The 21,775-nt window shown below is 40.6% G+C and overlaps 1 protein-coding gene and 1 pseudogene across 6 annotated transcripts in view; both read left to right on the plus strand.

Annotated features, from left to right (window-relative positions):
• Ankrd11 (ankyrin repeat domain containing 11) overlaps positions 1 to 21,775 on the plus strand; it is a 205,938-nt gene that overhangs the window by 120,603 nt on the left and 63,560 nt on the right. The window lies entirely within an intron of this gene.
• Positions 12,995 to 13,477, plus strand: LOC131911624 (large ribosomal subunit protein eL21-like; annotated as a pseudogene).

Here is a 21,775-nt window from a genome sequence, read left to right on the forward strand (position 1 = left end):
GCCTGTAGCTCACTCTTACCAAAATAATTCTGCCCTGAAAGAAGTTTACATTGTGTCTTTAGGGGATCTGGACTATGGCATGCCATACTAGGATGATATGGACATTGCAACTGAGGCTGTCATAGACTCTCAGTCCAGCCTTATTTGTTTTCTTGGGGTAAATTTAAGTCAACCCCTCCTGTATTTTCTCCTAGTTTCCTTAGTGCTATTATTTAAAATTAATAATTTAATACCAGGATTGATAAAAGTTCTCTGATCACATTTAGATGAACTGAGTTTTACTTCTGCTCAGAAAATTTATGCATGCCTGAACAATTCTCGTCTGTCCATCCGTCCGTCCTTCCTTTCTTCCTTCGTTTTTTTTTAAAATTACACATATAACGTCCTGTAGTCAGTACTATAGCCAAGACAAGGATATTGTTTACCCTAAAAAAAAAATAATAGTGTGAGTGTATGAGCATTTGTACATGAGTGCAGGTACCTGTGGAGGCCACATCCCCTGGAACTAGAGTTACTGGCAATTGTGAACCACCACCTGGGTGCTGGGAATACAGTATATAGTACCTTTAACTCTTGAACCATTAACCATCTCCCTAGCTCAGTGTCTGCTCTTCTCTTACAGCCACATGTGCTTCCTCTTCTAGCACCTAACAGCTGCTGATCTGCTTTCCAGCTCTATGGATTTGTCTGTTATTGACCATTTATGCAAATGAAATAGTATGTGGTGTTCTGTATCTAGTATCTTTTTCTGAGCACAATATATTGTTCAAGGTTCATCTTCCCTGTTACGAAGTGAATTGTAATTGTAGTATATTGTATGGCTGTGTCACATTTTATTTGTCCATGCATCATTTTGTGAACATCTGAGTTTTCTAGTTTTTGGCTAATTTGAATGATGTTTCTCAGTGTATTGACACAGGAGAATCTGTGTGGAAGTTTCCTTTTCCCTTGGGTTTACACCTAAGTGTGGGTTGCTTTACTATCCCAAGTTTTGATTGAAGCCAGTTTGGAGATGAGAAAATCTTGTTCTTTTCATGAGAAACTCTTGAAGTTGGGGAGCCCTGGCTCTTACTAGGTTTGATGTTTCTTAGAGTTGATTATCAGAGCTGATTAGTAACAAGCCTATGTGGAGGAACAGTAGTTGCCCTATGGAATGTTCTTCCCTGTTCCTTACTCTTTGGGCACTGCTCACCTCTGCCACTACTTCCTCTTCTCAGGTCACATTGATTTCCCTGTATTTTCCTTTAGTGTAAGAAATTATAAGGCTGGAGAGATGGCTCAGTGATTAACAGCAGTGTCTGCCTGTCCAGAGGACCCAGGTTCAATACCCAGCACGCACGTGGCAGCTCACAACTGCCTGGAGTTCCTGTTCCAGGGCATCCAACACCCTCACACAGGCATACATGCAGACAAAACACCAATGCACGTAAAAATAAGAAAAAAATAATTTTTAAAAAAGAAAAGAATTTATATTGAGAGCAAGAGAGTATGTTGCACCAAAAAATGCTTTGAAAATATGTTTAGTTTGGAATCCTATTTGATCTAGGACCCAATGTTCAAACCACCAAACAATTTGAGCATTGTTAACAAAACCAGAAACAGATAAGTACAATCTCTTAGATTAATGCAATGGTTTGCTGTAAGTATGATGTCTCCAACAGGATCCCAAAGAACAACTACAAATAGCAAACCAAGTGAAGATTAACAAGAACATAGTAAATTCATTTCCTTTTAGATTTAGTAAAGACAAAAAGAGGACATTTAAAATGTAAAAACTGTAACTTCTGTGCAGTATAACTGGCTTTAATCTAAAAGAGGATGTGAGAAATAATATATGAGGTGTCTAGAATGCATTTTTACATTTTGCAGGTATTTATCTTGTTCTGTGTTGTAGGTTGTGCATAATGCAATTGTAATGACCTTGGCCCTGGACTTATGGGTAGGCTATAATTTTAGTTTAGGGTAGCAGTAACATGCATGCATATACTGATATAATGAGATGGTTCTTTGGGCTTGACATACCAGTGTGTAAGAAATCCGGCCGGGCGGTGGTGGCGCACGCCTTTAATCCCAGCACTCGGGAGGCAGAGCCAGGAGGATCTCTGTGAGTTCGAGGCCAGCCTGGACTACCAAGTGAGTCCCAGGAAAGGCGCAAAGCTACACAGAGAAACCCTGTCTCGAAAAACCAAAAAAAAAAAAAAAAAAAAAAAAAGAAATCCATAGCTGTTGCTAGATGAAATCACCTTTGAGAACCTTCTTGATAAAGAAAGGTTTTATGTTATGGAAGGTGCTTGGAGGTCTCCAAACAGACAAGACATACCAGTCTGAAAAAGGGCTGAATAAAAGGTTGAAGGGAGTGGGATCAGGATTAGGCTATGATGTGACCTGAGAGGTATTGGTTGTTATGGCAACTTGTTAACATGGATCATTTGGAAATTACAGGCTGGTCCCACACATAGTCTCCAGCTTTCTCAGAGGAAGTATCAGCAAAATTGCTGGTTCTGGACATGACTTGCTTCACAGAGGAACTCTTGGCACTGACTGCACTGGTCTAGATGTTAGTAGTGCCTTGGAACAGTTATTTTGGGTGCTAGATTCTCTACACCTTCAAGAATGTATAGACCAGACTATACCATATTTTACTGTGAGTGGATATTTGGATATATGAATACAAGGATTTATACGACTCTCATTGTCCTTGCTCTATTCTATTTTATCCAAGGGTAGCAGGGAAGGTGGGGAGTTGAGACAGGATCCTCCAGTGGTACGTCGGTCTTTGTCTTAGTGGAGGACTGAAGCTAGGAACTAGCACAACATAACCTGTCGACTAAATTCAGCCTGTAATCTCAGTTTGCATAACGCGATTACTGAGGATAGTTTCCCCATTCTCTAAGGGCTGTTTCATAGCAGCAATGAAGATCCATTCATGGTTTGAGAGCCCTTTCCAGAAAATGATGACTGACACCCCTGCGTTAGGCACCTTGGAAGCCAACCCTGCAGTCCTGCTCTGTTAAAGAAGCTCATTAGTTATGTCTGTGGACTGCATGCCCTCGGTGGGAGCAGATTTCAGCACAAATGTAGCACCGTAAGTAATGACTTGGATTAGGGTATCAGAGCACTTCTGTAGTTCCTAATAAGCACTTGCTTGTTACAGGCAGTGCTTCCAATTTGCATGCAAGAGGGTTTCTATTAGCTCTCCTCCTTTTTCTGTGTCCTGTTAGCATGGGCACTGGGCAGGATGTGTGATTAGCTAGTTCAGTCTAGTACATCTACTACATTGTTGTAGAGGCATACAAAGATGAAGAAATGAAAGCAAGTTGAGAGTTCTGGAAGGACTTGTGACCAGGGCCTCTATAGTAGTTCAGTGATGCATCTGGGGCTTCCCGATCAGAGTGTAGTACCCTGGGAAGCTCATGAAAGTTTCTGATTTCAGAGCTGGCTGTGTATTTTGTGTTTGTATCCCCCCACCCCAATAAATAATTCAGCTTAATAGTAACATTGGAATACAGCCACCAGTCCTTCATGAATCTTCTGAGTTAAGATGAAAGTATCAAGTAGGTAGTACCAAATATATTTATTTGTGTTTGTGATGATAAGGGTCCCAGGTATCAGAGTACTAAGCGGCTCATAAGTGTGTGTTCTATGAAATGGTATCTGAGAGTTAATGTATGGTGGTACAGTCCTTTAAACCCAGCTGTTTTGGAGAATGAGAAGTGTATCCTGAGTTGAGTTCAAGCCCAGTTAGGACATTCATATTCAAATAAAAGGAAGTGAATAGATTTTAAAATTCATTTAAAGTGGTTTTTTGTTTGTTTGTTTTTCTTCAGAAAACAGTTGTCTGCTCTGGGATCTCCCATTCTTTCAGCCACTTAAAGAATTTACCCCTCCATGTAGCCAGCAGGTTATCACCTTTGGTGTGGAGTTGTTGAAATGATTAACTCTAAGAGGAAGGGCGGTCAACAGCATTTAATTCTTGTCATTTTTCAGGTCATTTTATAAAATTTGACTTAAGAAATGTTTGGGCTTTCAGACAGTAAGAAGACTTTGTGTGTGTGTGTGTGTGTGTGTGTGTGTGTGTGTGTGTTATGATATCTTCCAATAAATTGGAAAAACATCTTAGAATATGATTTCAATGCTAAAACTTGAGACCTAACATATTGTTGTTAGCTTTGATACTGATGTCCAAAGTATGCTTCACCTGTCCTTGGTGTCCATCTGCCAGTCTGAATAGACATGATAGTTGTTGAGGTGGCAATTTATTTAGCACCTAACTCCCTGGAGCCCGAAAGGAGTCTGTGACTTCTAAGTAATGGATAATGATGTTGTCTGTCATCACCTGCCTCTTCCCTCCTTCCCTATAGGGTTTCTCTTTGTATCCTGGCTGTAAATCAGGCTGGCCTTGAACTCAAGAGATTTACCTGCCTCTCCCTGTTGGGGTTAAAGACATGTGCCACCACCTGGTTAGTTGATAGTCTTATATGGAACACAGAGTACTTTAAAAAGACAGCTCCCTGCTTTCCCTACCCTATTTGATGCTCTGTGCTAAATAAGTGTTTAAGTAGCATCTTAGATATGTTCTGTGTTTCAGGAAGCTCTTTTTAAAATTATTTTGTATGTATGCACACATATGCCTACATGTTCATGGTTGTGTGTGCACACATGTACATGTCGTGGTCAGAAGTCAATATCAGGTATCTTTCTCAGTTGTCTTTTACTGTGTGTGCAGAGGCCTGAGAAAAATATTAAGTGTTCTGCTTTAGCATTCCATTTCCTTGAGACAGGGCCTTTCATTGAGTCAGAAGCTAGGCCTGCCATCCAAAAAACTCCCAGATGGAATGCATCTGTTTCTGTCCCAAAGTACTCTAGGTATAGCTGTGAGTGACCATCCACATGCCTTTAAAAAAAGTGTGTGTGTGTGTGTGTGTGTGTGTGTGTGTGTGTGTGTGTGTGTGTCTGTGTGTCTGTGTGTCTGTGAGGCGGGGTGGGGTGGGGTGGGGAGAATATAAATATGGTCATGTGAACTTAAGTACCTATGGAGGATAGAAGAAGTTTGTGGATCTCCTTGAGCTAGGGTTAAAGTTAGTTGTGAGCTGCTGGGTGCTTGGTGTTGGAGGCAAAGCTCAGCTTCTGTAGAGCAGTATGCAGTCTTAACCACTGAGCCGTGTCCCGGACTTGACTCTTCCTCCTCTCTGTCTGTCTTTTAAATGAGGACTCTGAATAGAAGTCCTCATGATTGCAAAGCAATAATTCTTAGCCACAGTCATCACTCCAGCCCTTCATACCTTACTTATTTTTTCAGACAAGATCTTTCACTGAACCTGGAGCTGGTCCATGCAGCCAGACTGGCTGTCTAGAAAACCCTGGGGGTCTTTTTGTCACTGTCTCCCCCCTTGCCAGGATTACAGGAACATGCCACTGTGCCTAGCTTTTATATGGACTCTATGGATCTGAACAGAGGTTCACAGCAGCTATTATATACACTAAACCTTAGCCTATAGGAGTTCCTATACTGTGTGGCATGTATTAGTGTTAATTGCTCAGTAACAAAACTATACTGTAGCTTAATCTTTCAAGATAACAGTGATGTTTCTTTCTCATAAGCTTACTTTATTTGGGAAGTTTTTCTGCTGATATCCTTGTCACTTATAAGGCCATAGTAAACTGGCCAGTTGGACAGTAAATTCTTTATGGGGCACAGGTGAAGGACAAGACAAGTCATGTAATGGGGCCTGTAAAGGCTTGAGGGCTTGAAAAAGAGCCATCTTGGCCAAGTTGCTAAGGGGTGTGTGTGTGTGTGTGTGTGTGTGTGTGTGTGTGTGTGTGTGTGTGTAAAGGGAGTGTAGGGGGTGTTTTAAAGGTGCAGTTGGGGCAACATAAACTAACAGGAGGGATATGTGTAAGCGTACTTGGTGCACATAAATAATAGTGACTTAGACTATTAATAGACTGCTAAGAAAACATGGGCTGCTTTACCATAAGAGAAAAAAATTTTCATGAGTACCTTTTTTTCCTCTGTTCATTTTGTTTTACAGTGCTGGACTACTGAACTCAGTTCTTCACCATACTAGGCAAGTTCTCTATATCACTGAGCCACACCTTGTATGATTTTAAAGAAAAACTTGTAGTCATATTTTCTTACTGGATTTTGACTGCAGTCATCAAATATTTATTATGTTTTATTCATGCTTCAACTTGTTTACTTCATTGGGCAACTGTGTATTTTAGGCCCCATTCCCAAAGGAACTTGATGTATTTTCCCTAGCTCAGTCTTTTGGTTTGTTTCTAGGCAGCCAGGCTAGGCTGGCCATGTAGGACATCCAGGTTCACACAAGCAAGCGGAATAAAAAACAGGTGTGCATTTTTCTTTTTTTCTGGTTATTACAGTAAGGAAAGATCACGAATTGTGCACTTCAGAATGTTACAACAGAAAGTCCTCAGCTCTCACTTGTTAATTTACATGTTAATTTGGGTAAAGAATTGAATCTTGTGTCCATTTGTTTAGGTTGTTTTGAGGCCGAGTTTCTCTATGTAGCACTGGATGTCCTGGTACTTACTCTCTAGACCAGGCTAGGCTCGAACTCAGAGATCCACCTGCCACTGCCTTCAGAGTGCTGGGATTAAAGGCGTGTGCCACCATACTCAGCTTGAAATTTAAATCTTTTAACAAAACTTTTGGTATACTTAATGAAACAAGTTAGTGAGAGTCTTATGATTATTTTGATTCTTCCTTTCTGCTGGCGTTCACAAAACTCAGAGATGACGGTCTTGCTATTTTCTCTTTGTGAATACCTATCTTTTCCCTGGATAGTATAAGCTCTTTGTCCATTTTGAAGAGGCATGCAATTTTGCAAGTATTTTTGCTAAACCAAGCTCTTTTTCATTTATATGGCCAACCCCCCTAGTTAGGTGTTTTACTTCTTTCCTGTAATCCTTAGTCACCTGGCTTGATAGCCTGTGATCTTGAATTTGGAAGCATTGTTTCTAAGTAGTGATTTATGTAATAGCTGTGCCAGTGTCTTCCTTGTAGCAGGCTTTTTATTCTATAGGAGAGTGTGTCCAAATAGTATATGTCCAAATATATGTCCAAATAGTCCCAAATGTTTTATTTTGTTTTTTTAAATAACCAAAGAAAATAAAACTTGTTTCTATTTGTAAGATAAAACTGTGGAACTTAAAACAACGTGTATTAGCATAAACCCTCAATTACAAAGTTGATTTATGATGAAATGGTCATTGACTCAGATGAGCAGTTCTTTAGTTTTGTGGTACTTGCTGACCCTCTCAGAAGGGCAACTGGAGTCCCCATACTAAGGCTAAGGCCAAGGTTCCCTAAGTCTTGCCTCTGCCCTGTGTGTCTGCTTCCTCTAAGAAGGATGAAGGGGGATTTTTGAGGCATTTCCCAGGGTGAACACAGAGTTGGAGAGAGCTCTCCACATACACTGGGGACAGGGTTTCAGAGCTGTAGGAAGATGCGTTTGTCTACTGTATTGTGACTCTGCACTCAGTTAATAGGAGAATGTAGGGGCATACATAGGGATTTGGTATAGTCCTAGCTCAGAGGTCTGAGCTGTTTGCATTTGGAAAAGCTTACCACGTTCAGCAGGACTGAAAGTGAATGAGTTCTAGGGTAGGAATTCAGTTGTTTTTGGAGTAGATACAAAGGGTCTATGATTCTCAGAGCCTCATTCCTTGCTAGATACAGGTTGTTTCCAAGGACAGAGTCTTTTTTTTTTAGCTGTTTGAAAATCTTAGCTGTAAGAACTGAGAAGTTTTATGTGTAAAGCCAAAGTACTATGGCTGAACAGACATTTTATGATTCTTCTGGAGCAACAGTAAAGTCCTGTAGCACCATTATATGTTGGCATGCACACAAGCAACAACATAGTGTTGGTCAGATATTCTGGTCTCTATACCATATAGTCTGTCCTGGGGGGTTCCTAGAGTCTGTTACCCCTTACCTCAGAGCAGTGAGGGCACTTTCTTGAAAACACCAATGTTGGTTTAATGCAGGTAACCAAAGTGGATCTTTGATCCTTTAACTTTTCAAATATTTTGAGATTTAATGGTGTGTAATTCTTCAGAATTGCATCATGTATACTTAGCATTGTTTTAAATAAGTGGTGCTGATTTGGTATCTGACACTTTTTTTAGTATTTTGTACATTACATAAAGGTAAAGCAAATGCTATCTTTTTGTATCACTTAGACTAAAATTTACATATCTCATACTGCTGTTTTTGAGGCTCTAGTGTGAGCACCAGAATGAGATGAAGGGACTATGAGGTTACAGCATGGCCACTATCATTCTGAAGCCTAAAAAAACATATCTTGTCATTGTGTATTCTGGGTCCCTGGAAGCAGGCCCTCATTTCATTGGGAATCTATGCTTTTAGCCCTTGTTTATGTTATTGTATATATGGAAAATGCTGATTATAGGAATGTTTTCTGGTCTTCACTGCCATTGAGAAAGGATGCTTAAGCAGTCTGTATCTAGCATGCATAGTGTTCATGATCAAGATATGGTATGGAATGCAGATTCTGACTTAGAGACTGTACACAGAAATAGTACACTATTAGTGGCATGCAGTCACTTGGGAATGTAAAAAATGAGCAGAGAAAGGTTTTGCTTACACACACACACACACACACACACACACACACACACACAGTATTACACTATTGGTATAGAAGCATGAGGAGTTTGCGTTGAGTAAAGGATTTGGATTTTTGATGACCAGTTCTTTCTTTATATTGAGCTCATTGCTAATCAGTGAAACACTGCTTACCGAATAAATGAGGAGTGATAATTGGTCTTGCCTATGAAATTGGCAGGTTTACATGGAAACACTTTAACATTAGAAAGGTGTTTCCTTTGCTTCTGAAGAAGTACTACTGTAAACAGTATTAACTGGAATGTTGTATTTGATTCTCTGTAGTATTTCAGTAAAGTAGTTTCTGAAAAAGATCAAAACATGCATAATATCATTCGTATTAGTTTTATTTATTTTTTTCTTTTATGAGACAGGTTCTTACGAGGTTCCTTAGGCTATTCTTTATTTCCTTGTCACAAGTGATCTCCTGCTTCAGCCTCCCAAGTAGCCAGAACTACAGGCATGTGCCACTATACTTGGCTTAATGTTTGTATATTTTCATTGGGTTAGGTTGTCTCTCCTTTTTACTAAGTTAAAAAGCACTGTGTTTCAGGATTTTAGGCTTTGGGGGGAAAAAAAGAGGTAAAATTAACATTTTACTATGGAGCTGAGTAACATAAAGGAAATGTTTAGTGTCTTTAATACTGAGCACAGCACCATGTCTGCATGTGTGCAGGGGCCATGGCTGGCACCTTCCAAGTTCTTGTTATAGTTTGTTTCATGCATACAGTACCTGGGTTACTGTAATTGAAATCTGAGTGATCATGAAAGGAAAGTATTTTGTGTCAATGTGTAGTTCCTTCTGCTAAAGCCTTGTTGGCTCTAGAGCATAACTTCTGATTTACAGCTTTGTCTTCATAGGATTGATCTTCTGCTATGGGCCTTTCACTAGGGAAACCTGGAGCAGACAGCTCTTTCTTCAGGAGAATGACGTTTAGGGAATACCTGTATAGATTTCTTGGTGGTAAAATAGAAAAAAATAATTTTAATTTAGTATAGTTTTCCTTTTCTGAATATCTGCTTTAAGTTAGGCATACAGGGTAACTGGCTAGTTTATCTAAATGGTAGTAGTTAAGCAAAGCTTGACCAGCAGCAGCAAGGTTATGTGTGCATGTTACCTTTCCACTGTTTTTGAGTAGTATATACATGCCCATAGTTGTGGACACTCATTCTGTGATGTGAGTGAGGTAGGAGCATTGTCCAGCGTGTGCAGTTGAGACAGCTGGCAGGAGGTGAGAAATTATCTGATGCCGAGTTTCCCACAAGACTATGCCATCTGTACCTATCAACACTGGTAGATTTTTTTTTTTATTATAATCTTGGGTTCATAGTTAATTTGGCTTCTCAGTTTCTCCACTGTTGAAAGCAGCAAAGGGTTCTCTACCTTCTTGGAATCAAATATAATAGAAAATATCTCCCAGGACCATTTTAAAGAAACAGAGTGTAATAATTATATTTGATTTGTGTAGTGCGAATTCTAATTGGTCTTAATAATAAAATCCCAGAGCCAGGTATCAGGGTAAATGCTGAAAGATCGGAGAACAAGGGAGCAAGCCACAGCCACCACCACCTACCTCGCCAACTCCTCAGCCTGAAGGGGGGGGCTGAGCTCCTGTCTCTGCCCGCCTTATATTCCTCTCTTCGTCCAGCCATATCACTTCCTGTCTAAGAAAGGAAGATAAAATGTAATAGGGATGGGGTGCTGGGGGTGGTGCAGATAAAAAATGAGCCAGACATATGTAGTAATATACACTGGAAATCCTAGCATTGTGAGGCTAAGAAGATAGGGAGATCATGAGTATCAGGCCAGTCTGGATTACATAATGAGACCTTTTTTTGGTAAATATTAACAATGACACCCCCCCCCCAAAGTAAAAGATGCCCCCACAAAGGAACAGCTAGTGTAATAATCACTTCTTTGGGCTTCTGGACTATTCAAACAAGCACAACAAATTTTGAAGAGCACCTTACAAAGAGGCAGGGTTCCCTCTTGCACTTACTGTTTGTCTCTGGTTGGGCTGGCCTAGGAACCTTGTAAAAATAGGTCATAAGCACTGATCTTCTGTACCTAGATTATCTCAATCTACGTACTATTAATATACATAATGCTATGCATTAAAGGCATACACCACCATGCCCTGCTCCCTTCATTTTTAAGGATGAATATTAGTCCATTTTTGGATACACCATATATAGTTTGCTCATCTGTCTGTGAGGTTGTAAATCATTTGTGAACTGGGAATGTGGAATTACAAATGTCTTGGAGAGACCCTGCTTTCAGTTCTTTCAGAGTATATACCGCTGTTAGATTTTCATTGCTATGACAACTATCTGACAGAAATTCATGGGAAAACTATTTTTAGTTTACCCCACACCCTCATACTCCACCACCACAAAGTCCATGGTAGGAAGTAGAGAATCCCTGTGCTTTTGGGCCCTCTACCTTTCCTTATCTTTTTTATTTTTATTTTATTTTTTTATTTTTGGTTTTTCAAGACAGGGTTTCTCTGTGTAGCTTTGCACCTTTTCCTGGAACTCACTTGGTAGCCCAGGCTGGCCTCAAACTCACAGAGATCCGCCTGGCTCTGCCTCCCGAGTGCTGGGATTAGAGGCGTGCGCCACCACCACCCAGCTATTTTTATTTTTGTATACATGTTTGTGTTGAATATATGCCACACATGTACAGTTGACCAGGGTGGCCAGAAGAGGGAGTGAGATCCCCTGGAACTGGCATTACAAGTGGTTTGAGCCACCTGACATGGGTGCTAGAATATGAACTTGAGTCCTCTGAAAGAGTAGCAAGTGCTCTTAACCATGGAGACATCTTTTTTTTTTTGTTTGTTTGTTTGTTTGTTTTTGTCTCATTTCATCCAGACTTAAGCGTATGGAATGGTGTTGCCCGTATTCTTGGCAGGTATTCTTCCCATTGTAGCCATCTCTGGAAATGCCCTCACAGACACGCAAAACTTTGATTTTGGAGATGCTTCTCAATCCAATTAGATTGACAATCATAATGTTACAAAGTAGAATTGCTAAACTGTGAGGCTCTGTTTATATTTTATTTTTTGAGCTGAAGACCAAACCCAGGGCCTTGTGTTTGCTAGGCAAGCACTCTACCACTGAGCTTAATCCCCCAACTTTATATTTTGTGTTTTTAAAGGAGAGATTCTCACTGTATACACCTAGACCAGCCCTGGTGTGTTGAACTTAAAGAGATCTGTCTCCTGGGATTAAAGGAGAATACCACTGTGTCTGACCTATTTTTAGTTTTTTAAGGGAACCTCTGCACTGTTTTCTACATCAGTTGTACTATTTTATATTTCCACCAGTACCTTACAAGGGCTGTGTCAGTACACACATCCTGTAGGCAGTGAGGATCTAGTCAACACAGTCCTCAACTCGTTTTCCTTGGAAATGTGACCTTTGTCGTAGCAGATAAAGAAGTGAATAGCTCTATATTTAAAAAATGTCTGTTTATGCCTACCACCTATCTTTTGCAGGTATACTCCTGGGTCTGGCAGAGTTCTTCTCTTAGCAGTATCCCTAGCCTCTGCTTTCTGGCCCCTTTCTGTCTCATCCCCACCTCTGCTCTTTGGTTGATTTGTGGTGTGTTCTAAGAATAGAACATGTCAAAGCCTGGATGCTAAACTAACTGTTAATGCTGGGACCTGTCTGGGTGACAAAACAGCCTACCAGTCTCAGCATAACTTTAGTTAGCATGGAACTTGACTGGCCTCAGGCCTGGGTGTGCACTGTCCTTTGGACTAGGAAGGGTAGTCGTATAAGATGGCACCACTCTTGCCATCTTATTATGTGGTAGAAATATTCTTCTTATTGTACCCTACTTCTTCAGCTCCTTCAGCCCCTTGTCCTGTGTTTTCCTATATCCCAGTGGATAACTGAACCTCAAGAAGCCTGTCACCAAAGAACTGGGCCTGCACATGAGACTTTGCATTTACTTCCTTGCAAAAGATATCTCCTTTTAATGTGCTAGGATGCAATCATACCTTTTAGTTTAATTTTATGTGTATGGTATTTAGCCCGCATACAGGTCTGTGCACCATATGTTGTCTAGTGCCAATGGATATATGCCAATGTTATATCCCCTGGAACTTGAATTATAGATGGTTTTGAGCCACCACATCTAGAAGAGCAACAAATGCTCTTAACCACTGAACTATCTCTCTAGTCCCCTTAATAATAATTTTTAAAAATCCTTTCACCATAGACTGTTTATTATTTGCAATGTATAAATGCCATATTTAAACAAAGAAAAGGACCAGAAACTTAAGAATAAAAAGGATGCTTGTGGCCGTGGCAGCCATCTTTGAGTAACTCACCAAAATGACAAACACAAAGGGAGAGAGGAGGGCGCTCACTATGATCTCTGGGCCTTTTAGGAAACATGGAGTTGTTCTTTTGGCCACTTACATACGAATCTACAAGAAGGGTGATATTGTAGACATCAAGGGAATGGGCACTGTTCAAAAAGGAATGCCTCATAAGTGTTTCCATGGCAAAACCGTAAATGTCTACGATGTCACCCAGCATGCTGTGGGCATCATTGTAAACAAGCAAGTTAAGGGCAAGATTCTTGGCAAGAGAGTTAACGTCTGGATTGAGAGCATCAAGTACTTTAAGAGTCGAGACAGCTTCCTGAAGTGAGTGAAGGAGAACAACCGGAAGAAAAAAGAAGCCATAGAGAAGAAGAGCACCTGGGTTCAGCTGAAGCGCCAGCCCGCTCCACCCAGAGAAGCACACTTTGTGAGGACTAATGGGAAGGAGCCTGAGTTGATGGAACCCATTCCATATGAATTTATGGCCTAATGTACAAAAAGAAATAGAAGACCTGGACTGTTAAAAAAAATAATAATAAAACTAAAAAAATAAATTAATGTGCTGTTAGACTCTTGTTGTCTTTATTTTGTACAGCAGTCACCTAGGCAGACTCTTTACAAGTACCTACATTTACCAGATCTGACTTTGGGGCTAGTTCCTGGCTAGGGCCCACTTGTACCTATTGGTTTTTTGCTGAGCACCATTCTTTCAATTTCCAGCCATAAATACACTTGCCAACAGTGCTCATGTGGGTACAGAGAATGTAGGCACAATTAAAGGCAAAACACTTTGACTTGTAGTTTTTGTGATCTTGGGCAAGTCAGTTAACATTTCTGAGCTCCATTTTAGTTCTGTTTATTTCATGGTGGTTTTATGTTCTTGGGTTTTTTTCTTTCTACAATACTGTCTTAGTTAGGGTTTTGTTGCTGTGAAGAGACACCATGAGCCTGGCAACTCTCACAAAAAACACATTTAATTGGGACTAGCTTACAGTTTCAGAGGTTTATCGTCCATTATTGTCATGGCATAAAGCATGGCGGTGTACAGGCAGATGAAGTGCTGGAGAAGGAGCTGAGCGTTCCATCTGGATCAGATGGGCAGGCAGCAGGAAGTGAACTGGCTTGAGCTTCTCAGACCTCAAAGCCCACCCCCTAGTGGCACACCTCTCCAACAAAGCCACACCCATTTCACCAAGGCCACACTTCGTAATAGTGTCACTCCCTATGGCCAAGCATTCAAACACATGAGTCCATGGGGGCCAATCCTATTCAAAACACCACAGATACCCAGCATCGTGGGAGTTTATTTTTCCCCGATTTCCAATAGTTGCGAGTTGATTTTGCTGATAGGTAGTTGCCACCATAGCCATGCCCACTCATTCACAAAGGTCTCAGATGTGTTTATTAAATGGCCAGGCATCTTTACCTGAATTTTTATATTTTGTTTCCCAATGGAGTACTCCCCCCTCCCCATGTTGGTCTGTCCATTGCCGCTGCCACCACCCCCCTACTCCAATTTTGAAACAGAGCTTTACACTATTGTGCAGGCTGGCTTGGAACTCATATGATGTGACCTAGGCTGGCCTTTACCTTTGTCACTCCTTCTGTCTTAGCCTCCTAATTACTGGGATTACAGTTATGAGCCACTAACCCAGCCCTTAAGCTTTATCGTAAAATACTTGTTTTTACAGTGCTGCTGCTGTGATTTTGGAATCAGGTTCTGGATTGATTTCAATGCCTTGTTGATGGTAGTTCAGACTGGTGGAAATAACACTTAGGTAGTCAAAAAGGGCACTTTACATGGAAGTTTCCTACATGGAAGATTCCTTATCTACCTAGATTGTCATTAATGTATGAACAGTTCACCTTGTGAAAAATGCATACTAGCTGTGGAAGTGTTGACCCTCCCATTTCATTTCTTTCAACCTTTTCTGAAACCTATTCACAGCAGGGTCAGTTTTACTTGAAGCACAAGTGAACAAGTAAATGGAAACTTCATGGAATCTTCATGCTCTTTGATGGGTAGATGGTCATGTGGCAGTTCTATGCATGCCACCTCCATCTGTTTGTGAAGGGGTGAGTTTTTTGTTGTTTGTCTTTTGGTGTTTTGAGATAATACCACTTCAGTATCCTTTTTTAACAATCTGTATCCTCAACAGGTCTTTCTGAGAACACTCTGAGGGGAGGGCAGGGGTCACAGGTGTTTGTGTGCTACAGGTGTTCTCTTCTCCTCCCCATTCCCCAGTAGTGGTACAGGACTTAGTTTGATCAAAACAATGCTATTCACAGAGGCAGGTGGTTTTGTTTGTTTGTTTGTTTTTCTTTTCTTTGGCAGTTCAATTCAAGGCAAGGAGGAAAGGAAGGCTCTTTAGATTCTGGGCCAAGAGACTTATTTTTAGCAAAACTTTTTTGCCTAATGTAAAGCTTATCACATGTAAGTCTAACTCCCCCCCCCCCCCCAAAAAAAAAAAAATGTGTTTCTCTGTGTAGTTTTGGTGCCTGTCCTAGATCTTGCTCTGTAGGCCAAGCTGGCCTTGAACTCACAGAGATCCGCCACCACCGCCCGGCTATAAGTTTAACTCTTAAAGATGTTTATCTTGTGCAAGATTGTAAAACATCGGTAACGAACTTCTGCCCTCCGGGGTTCTCCCATTGTGCTGTAAGCCTGTATTTAAGAACTCCTCCTTCCTTCAATAAACGGCATTCGGCATTTAGAAAAAAGAAAGAAAACTCTAGAGCAAAGATTTCAAATAAAATTTTCCAGGATTCCAATAGTCATGAACAGATCCAAGATATGAAACTATTAATTTGGTTCCAGCTTTAATTAATTATCCTATCTTTATTGCTTTACTCTTTGTGAAAAATAGAAAGAAAATAAAGCCTCATTTAACAAGAAGAAAAAAAAGATGTTTATCTTGAAGCATTTAATGAATAAAAGTTAATTTTTCAGCTCCACATTCAATTTGTTATGTAGGGGTAGGACCTGAGATGTGCACAATCCCTAAGATTAGTTCCTTAGTCTGTATCATTTCTACTGCCAAAAGCCAACCTTGCCTCTGTTATTTGCTGCTCTGTTCTCCTCTTGGCCAAGTCAGTGATGACTCTGTGTATTGGAGAATACAAAGACTTTGTTTTATTTTGGATATATTGGTACTGTTGGGTGCTATGTCTTAATAGTGGCTGTTGACTGTTTGTCAATAAAAGCTATTACGTTAGCAGGTTTGGTGGTCTATACCTCTAATCTCAGCACTCAGGAGGTTGGGAGAGGAAGATTGAGAATGTTAGACCATCCTGTGCTGTACACAGTATCACTCAAAACTAGATAAACAAATCCCAAAAGCAGTAAGTGTGTGGCCAGGCCCACCCTGTTACCTTGGTTTGTGTTCAGCTGTGGTGTCAGAACAAATTTCTGACTCTCCCTTTGACTCTCTGCAGCATTACATAGCCTCTTTCTGCTTATGTTACCATTTTATATTAGTGATAGTATATAAAATAAGATGTAAACAGGCCATTAAAGCTTCCTATGTACTTTTCCTCAAATATATTTGCTTTAAAATAAGTTTAACACCACCACCCTGCCACCAGTGTGCCACTAGGTAGAAGAAATCAAGAGGAAAGAAAAAACAAGTCTTTAAAAAAGTAGATAGTGGCCCCAGTTCCACCACTCCTGTTACTGTGAAGAAGCACAGAAGGATGCCTGTACCTTGTTAGTGCAGTACCATGGTGACATGTAACAGTGTGTAGAAGGCATGCTCAGGAAACTGCTGAACTGAAGAGTGTCAACACATACCGAGATGCAGCCTGTTAATGCCCGGCTGGTTAATATGGTAAAATTAGTACCAAGTGGGGAAAACTTTGCTACTGAAAAATGGAGCAGCCAAAAATTACTTTCACTAATGTCAATCAAAATATGCTTGCTAAAAAGCAGGCAAGCATGTGTGATTGTGTGGATCTTGAGGGGTTGGGGAAGAGAGAGCAGTATGTGTGACAGACCCTTGAAGATTGAGGACTTGGTTTGTTCCCTTTTTTGTGTTTGTTGAGCAACTCTGATAGCAGTCCTAGCAGTTTTGAGTATTCAGGATCCTCTTTTTATTTTTATTTTTATTTTTTAAAGGAGCCTTGTCTGTCCCTTATATTTAAAAACAAACAAAGAGAGAGAATAACCTTGATAGCTGCAGGAAAGAAGTGCTCACCATGGTCATTTGCTGGCATTTCTCCAGGGCTTGCACTCAAATATATTTTCTGCCATTCGATCATGGGAAGGTATTTGGTTGGCCTGGATAGTTGGCTTCCCTGATTCTGGCCTTTAAGTTTTGGGCAATGAAGGCTGTGGATGTGTTGAGCCATCCCGTGTCCTAGTGTCTTGACAGATTCTATCATCTATTTAGCATGGCACACCTGTATTAGTTACTTTTTATATGTTGGGGAGACAAAAGCACCTTAAGGAAGGGTTTGTTTTGACCCACAGAAGCAGGAGTGTGAAGTGGCCAGTCACATTGCATCCACAGTCAGGACACAGAGGTGTGGAGGGTGATACTGGTGCTCTGCTTGCTTTCTCTTTTTATATTCTGTCAGTCTAACTGGATATGCTTACCTTAACCTAATCTAGAAGATCCCTTACAGACATGTTTCCATGAATTAGATCCTGTTAAATTGACAATGACTATATATAAACCATCATACCACTGCTGGGGAGCTTGCTTCACCCTCTTTATAGAAAGCAGCAGCTTATTTAGTTAGAGTTGGCATCCTGATGTTTCCAATTAAAGCTCTTTTACTTAGCACAGCAGTTTAGCATGTTCACATGTATGTGCAGTCACCATAGTTTTTATCAGAAAGAAATTGACACCATTAGCCATCACTTCCTATTGGGACATTTCCTGTAGCTTTTGCATTTGTAGACATTTTCTCTCTTGGAATCATTACTGCATGTGACCCATGGAGTATGGGTCAAGAACCAGCTGTCGCAAGCCTGTGTGTAATAGCTAAATACAGAAATAGCCCTCATGCCTATGATTTACTGACACATTAAAGAGATTGATATCTCTCTCTCTCTCTCTCTCTCTCTCTCTCTCTCTCTCTCTCTCTCTCTCTCTCTCTCTCTCTCTCGATTTGAAAGGGCCCCATTTAAGTGAGGCTGGATCTTTGTATGTGAGATACGAAGCAATCCTTTAATATGTAGTGAATACACAGAGTGCCTTGAAGTGATGCTGAGAAATGTTCAGTAGGGTTGCCCAGGGCAACCTCTGCCTGTCTCCCACCTGGTTTGGACACCATGCCTCTGAAAATTCTGTTCCCTCTTCCAGATTTGATTTTAGGGGTTTAGGGTCAGGTGACATTCGGCATTCTGCATGCCATTCTGTGTTTATCCACGTTCTGTTTTTTTCCATTCTGTTGGATATTTAGAGCATCCTGTTGTGATGTGAATTTACCTGTAGCATAGGCTGACTTCTAACCTGTGTTCTTCCTGCTTTAGCTCCCTCATTCAGGGATTATAGGTATTATTATAGTTTTAATTTTCATTTGGCCTGATGGTGTATTTAGGAGATGGAGACAGGAGGATTGCTGTCAGTATGAAGCCAACTTAGACTTTATAGTGATAACAGCATTAATACTTTTCATTTTTCTGTTAGCAGAAGATCCTGATCATCTTTCAGGTGGTCACCTGTGTAGAAGAGTACAGGGTCAACTATGTGTCTTCTTCAGTGAGACATCTTGCCTGTGGTATCATTTGCCCATTTTAAGAAACTAGGTATCAGATTGGGGTGATGAAGTGCTTACTAAACAAGTATGAGGACCAGAGTTTGGATCACCAGTACCCATCTACAAAAGCTGTTTGGACCTAATAACCCACTTGTAATCCTAGTACCCTCTGTATAAGCCTATCACTCAGGAAGTGGTGACAGGGGTTCCCCAAGGCAAGCTTCCTAGCTAGCCAAATTGGCAAACTCCAAGTTCAGAGAGAGCCTGCTTTGTTGAAAAACATGACCTAAAAAATGGTGCTTGACAATACAGATAAGGAAATGAAATGCAAGCTACTAGCAGAAAAGCACGTCCTTTGTCTTTTAAAGTAAGGCCTACATCCAACTTACATTATACTCAATGTTAAAAGGCAACTTTTAAAAAATTAGTTTAATTACTGTTGTTTTTGAGACAGGGTCTCACCATATAACTCTGCCTGCCACTGTGTCCAAGTTGCTGATATTAAAGGCCTGCACACCATGTCCAATCTTGGATTTTTTTAAAAAATTTAAGTTAAAAGAGAAAACAGTGCTTTTTCCCTCACCAGTCTCTGTTGCTCTCATATCTTTATTACTCCACATTTTAGAAAGGTAAGGGGGGAAAACAAGAGATAAAATGCAAAACATCACCACCTCTCCTTCTCCCACTCTGCACTCTGTTCCCCCCTTCCTCTTTCCCTGAGTTTGCAGTAGAGGTTGTGTCATTCCATTCTCTCTGGAAGTACTCTAATGCCTGTTCCCATGGCAGTGGTTCTGTTTTCTCTGCTGAGGTTCTTGGGTTCTCATTATGTGCATAAATTTCTAGGAACATCTTATCTTCCATGAAAGGAATCTTATGTGACACTCTAGGGGCTCCTTTTATCCTTTGAGATATTTTGATCTTAAAACATACTCAGCATCAGTTACAACTTGCTTTCCCAACTCCCAGCACATTGCCTACAAATTACCTTTTTCTATCCTTATCTACCTCTAGGTAATGTTTTTCATTCACTCACTCAATCTGGCAACGTTTTCCATTTTTAGTACTTAAACTGGATTTCTTAAGTCAATTTACTCTTATCTTGGTCTTTTGTGTAACAAGCCTCCACGAGCTAGATAGTTCAGAAAGAATAGTAATTTATTTCTCATGTTTTTAGAAATTAGGAAGTGCAAGTCAGTGACTTTGGCAGCTGAACCCAGTCAAGTTCTCTGCTTCCACCTGTCTGTTCAGGGTGGGAGGGATAGAAGGGTAGCTCACACTAGTCTTTTGGTGAAGCTTCTGTCCTTTTGATCTGAAGGCATCATTTCATAGCACCGGATTGGGTATAAGGACCAGTATTGGAATTTTTCCCCAGGGGCCTGACCTGAGAAAATCCTTCCCAGAGTCCTGGAGAAGATGCTATGTCCAGCGTGGGGTTATCTGAGGGAAAAGAATATGTGTAAACCAGTTTCTTACATCCATTTACTTTATTTCTCTATAACAAACTTTTGTCTACACAGCTTCAGTTCTGTCCTGACACTCAGTTCCTCTTTGTCCCTTCTTTTTCTGTCCTCTCAAAGCCCTAGTAATAACTAAGCTCTTATGCTCTCGATCTCATCTTCATCCTCTGTTTCTTCGTCCTCCATCTATCCTTCCTCTCCTACTCTCCTGATCTGATTCAAATCCACCTACAGTCTGCAAAACTTTTCCTTGCTCCTTACTCCTCCACCCAAGCCAGTCTGCCTTACAGACTGCCTTCTACATCTACAGAAACTGCCTTCCTCTCTTCTCTCTGGCCAGACCAGGAATTCTGCTTCAGTCTTTACTGCAGCTGGTTATGCAAAAAACTCTTTTGTCTTCAGTCAGTAACTCTGGCATGCTACTAGCCCTGAAGGAAAGGGATGGTCTGAGCTTCATTTGCACAAGAAACAAAGCTATGCATCTACAGTCTGCTTGTCTCCAAGGCTCCATAGGGGTGTTACCTAGTAGAGCAGCAGTAGGTCTGAGAAGCTTCTACTGTTTACCATAGGGCCTAGTAGTATATGAGCACACAAAAAATTCATAGCAGAAGACAGGTGATTATTAAAAGCTGAATAACACCAAATATTCCCTGATAAATGGCTTCCCTCTAGAAAGGTTCCTTGACTTTCTAGGTATAGCTGTATTATATACAGCTGAATCTCTATAATATATTCTTGTGGCTTTCAGCAGCCCAGGTGTCTAACAAGAATTTTATAAGACACACTGTGTTTGTTCATATGCTCGCATTTATTTGAAGACAGGGTCTTGCTGTGTAGCCCAGGTTCACCTGGAACTTATCAAGGTCCTTCTCTTTTTTTGTTTGGACTATTTTTCTGCCTATAAATTTGGCAATTGTATACATTAGTGGTCTTGCTGGGATTTAGATAGACTTTGCTATCAGTGACATTAAAACACTGAAGCAGATTTTAGCATGAACTGTAGATGATGATCTAGTAATTCCTTTAAACTTAACACTTCTTTTTGATTTTTTTGAGACAGGGTTTCTCTGTGTAGCCCTGGCTGTCCTGGAACTCACTCTGTAGATCACGCTGGCCTCAAACTCACTGAGATCTGCCTGCCTCTGCCTTCCAAGTGCTGGGATTAAAGGTGTGCATCACTACTGCCTGGCTAACTGAACACTTCTTGGCTCCTTTCTATTGTATTTTTTTTTCTGTGATGTCTAGTTATGCTAGCAGTTGTGTTTTACTTTTACTTTCACTGAGCTTTGTAATGAAATCCAGGAAATGTTTAGAGTTCTTGAAGATAAAAACTTTCAAAGCTGTTTCTTCTGGGGTTGTTTACTTGCCAAGACACCTCTCCTGTCCCGCTATTAAGTCAGCAGTGCCCCCTGTGTCTTATTCAACCTGTAAGCACCGAGTAGCTTCAGGAATGGTATAAATGGCCTTGATCAGCCTTCCCTGACCTCTGAGATGATATTGTTTCCAGGAGCTATTCCTCAAGATGCTCAGGCAGCCTTTGGAGAAGGGAAGAACAGGATTCTTTTTTAGTAGATGAAATGTTTTCAACCTCTAGGATATCAAACCTGTCATTTTAGACAGACATGCAT

The sequence above is a fragment of the Peromyscus eremicus genome, chromosome 5 (assembly GCF_949786415.1).
Source record: "Peromyscus eremicus chromosome 5, PerEre_H2_v1, whole genome shotgun sequence".
Lineage (NCBI taxonomy): Eukaryota > Metazoa > Chordata > Mammalia > Rodentia > Cricetidae > Peromyscus > Peromyscus eremicus.